The sequence below is a fragment of the Triticum aestivum genome, chromosome 6B (assembly GCF_018294505.1).
Source record: "Triticum aestivum cultivar Chinese Spring chromosome 6B, IWGSC CS RefSeq v2.1, whole genome shotgun sequence".
NCBI classification, from domain to species: domain Eukaryota; kingdom Viridiplantae; phylum Streptophyta; class Magnoliopsida; order Poales; family Poaceae; genus Triticum; species Triticum aestivum.
In genome coordinates, this window is record NC_057810.1 from 9,534,511 (window position 1) to 9,538,198 (window position 3,688).

The following is a 3,688-nucleotide window of genomic DNA, read 5'->3' on the forward strand; positions in this document are numbered from 1 at the left end:
ACCATCGGATTCGCCTCATCCAACGACCATCTTTCAAAGTTAAAGTTACCCGCACACAATATAAAAAATATATAATATAATATATATATATAGGGGTATAGATATAGATATGTGATGCAAAAGCCGCCCATCATCTCCAATTAGAATAGTGTGCCCATGCACGGATGCGACGTGGGCAAATGATGTCTGCCATCGGTATCTCAAATTCAAATTAGTCTGACCTTGTTTAATATGTATACATTACAGCATGCTCGTTTCCAAACCACACCGCACAGATCTCTATTATATTCATGCATGCGTGGGTTTCAAACATCAGGATCTCTTATTCAAATATTTGAATTCAACTTTACATTGATTATGACCTCACCAATTCTTTTACACCCACACAGTAGTCTTCTCTTTATAATTGTACCACTAACTTTCTCTCGTGCATGCATGCACACACACTACCATTCGGCATTATCTATCACACGCATGCAATCTTTTTCTTCAGGTCGGTCTCCCATGAAGGCACACACCCACACACATCCCCCCTCCATCATACCGGGCATTCTTTATCTCTCACGCGTGCATGCGCAACGATCGATATTCCTCTATGTATGTGTGTATATAGCTAGGTCTTTCATAGTTTTCCACACAAACCGATCAATCGATATATCCAGTGAGGTCTCACCCTCTTTCCCACGTCCACATCGATCAATCTATACCTCTCTATATAGGATTAACGTAAATAGCTAATACACCCACATTAATTATATATCCAATGTCCCCCTCTCATCATCCATGCCTTCCGCTTCATCTCTCAGACGCGTGCACAATGGCGAAGACAGGGGCAGTAAGGGCCCTGCCCCCCCCCTAACATCACTATATATCGAGGCTAATATGAATCTGATCATTAGACAATTGCTGCTAAAAAGGTTTAATTTCATGAATTGACCCTTCTCGTAAAGGATTAGCAATTCTTGGCCCTCTAGCTCATTTATTTTTCATGGCTCCGCCACTGCGTGCAACAGCGCACGTGTTCGCCCTCTCTCTCTAAATATCAATCTCGCACTTGTGCATTCCTTCATAGTCTCCCTCCACTCGGCCCCTCGCACCATCTTCTAGCCCCCCACCAGATTTTGCCACATGTACAATCTAGCAGACTCCATGGTTGAACTTAAGCATAATGCACAAACCTCAAAACAACAGTGGTTCCCTTTGGTTCTAGAATCTTCCGTATCATAACTGCCCAAACTTTTTTTCTAGTTGAATTGCCATTATTTGTTTTTACTTTATGCTTTACAACGCACAATTCCATGAATCATAAAATAGATTACGGGCTTCTTTGATTCAGAGGATTCTCAAAGGAATTTTGGAGGATTCTAATGATTAGGAATTTTTCCTATCTTGGTTGTTTGATTCGTAGGATTGTAAACCGTAGGAATTTTTCCATATGATTCATTTGCACTAGATTTCATAGGAAACATCCCATCCACTCAAAACCTCTTTGAAAGAATTCTGCGTTTTTTCTATGCACAATCAAACACTCGTACAATCCTGTAGGATTCAAGACGACATTCCACTATGATCTCATGTTTTTCCTATTCACGCGTTCTTAGCTTTTTTATAAAAACTAATTGATTTCGAATGAGATGAACTATAAGAATTAAACGAAGGGCTACATCACACATATATGACTCAGAGCTTACATGCTATAGTGTGGTATTTATTTATAATTTGGTTGCAAAATCTGATGCGTGCAATGCACGTGTACCTTACTAGTACTTCGAGTATGTGCAAAACACGTAAATTAGAATACCAATGGCACGCTACACAGTGTCTCTCTTATAGTTCATGAAGCCACGTGGCACATGTGGAGGCGTTGTCGTGACCTCCTTGCGTGGATTGATCACAGTGACGTGCTGCTGGTTCCAGAAGAATGTACTCGTCCTCCATGAGCCATACTGGCAGTACATGCATCAAGTGAAGATGTGCACGCATGCCACGCACGCACTCATTCCCTCGCACGCACACACGGGTACATGGGCGGAAGCAATTTTGTACCAAGATCCACCCCATGTGATAATTTGACGCGTGTAAAGTCGTTCACTTCATTGATGATCAATTAATACAGCGCATGCAAATTGAGTGGACGTGAGGGCGGAAGAAAGACATTATTACTCCACTGCGCGTATGCGAGTAGTTAAATCATGGGTTGCTAGTAGTACTTCCATTGGTCTCCTTCGTATTTTGTGCCAATTTTTGACAGTAACATAATATTTACGCATTTGAGCAGTGTAGTACTTGAAATTTATGTTCCTATAAACTCATCGGGAGCCGTTTCGGGCCCCGAAACCAAAACCATCAATTAATCTTTACCTTGTTCCCATCACATTCGAAAGTGTGCTCACACCTACTAGTACGTACCAAACCTGAACATGTTCCCACTATGCAGGTATTAGTACTACTAGTGCTAGTACTTTGGTTATAGAAAGGGGAACTACCTAACCGAAAATTACTCTACCTTTCCTCCTCATAAGTGCTTCTTCTTTGCCCGTCGTTGCCATGGCCAGTGAGCTGAGCTCTAGGTCGACAACTACTCGTAACAAGGGAGCGGCAACCAAGGCTGCGTAAAAAAAGAGGGCTCGCCGCCACGCAGAGACCTCGAAAGATCTCTCATGGGCAGGCGATGGCTCCCAGGAGCGCCCTAGCCACGGAGGCGAACATGCCCGATCAGCTCAATAAGCACCTCAATAAGCAGAAGGAGTTCATCCAAGGCATGATGAAGTTGCTGAAGGAGAGCCTCGATGACATGCCCGTTGAGCTCAATCAGTAGGGGGATTTGACCGCCGGGTTGGTGATGCTGCTGAAGAAGAGCATTGCCTCGGAGAAGAAGGCGACCGACGAAATCCTGCGACTTCAGGAGGACAAGGCAAAGCTCTGCCACGAGATCGACCTGTTGAAGGAGAAGAACGCCGATTAGAAGAAGCTCCATGAGAATAGTAGTTCCTCGATGAAGATGATGCAGGCCCTTGTCATGGAACAGAAGGAGGAGTTGGCGAAGCTCCGCATCAAGCACCCGGCTGCTGTCAAGGTACGTAATGCGGCCGTGGAACAGATGATGAAGGCTTGTGTCGAGAAATCCCACGTCATGGACAGAATGAAGAAGATGGCGGAGGAGACGCGCAAGGAGATGGAGGTCGTGGAGGCGATGAAGAAGCAGTTACAACTCCGCAACGAATTAGATCATTTGTGGTGATAATCTTCCTTCTTCTTTTGCTATTGTGTTTCATCTTTTGCTTCTGGTGTTTTGCCGCACGTGTCACGTTCTCTGCGAGGCATGAATAGAACAATGGTTTTTGTTTTTTGAGGGAATGAATAGAACAATGCTAACAATGAGATGACTAGCAAATTAGATCATTTTTTATTGCCATATGGAACTGGGCTGCCGTGTTTCGTGCTCCTCCGTCGCAGTACTACTCCAGTGGAAAACTTGAGTATACCGCATGGTTCTTTGCTCCTCCTCGATCAGGTCGTCGGCGCATTTATACGAGCAGTCAAATCACAAGGCCCCGCCTTCCAGCAGTAATGAGCTGTCAAATCACAAAGGCCCTCGCCTCTTATGAAACCGACCAAGCTAGACAGCCCCGCCCTCTAGCCTTTTAAAAATGTATACTTTTGTACAGCAGTAGTATCGATGGATTGC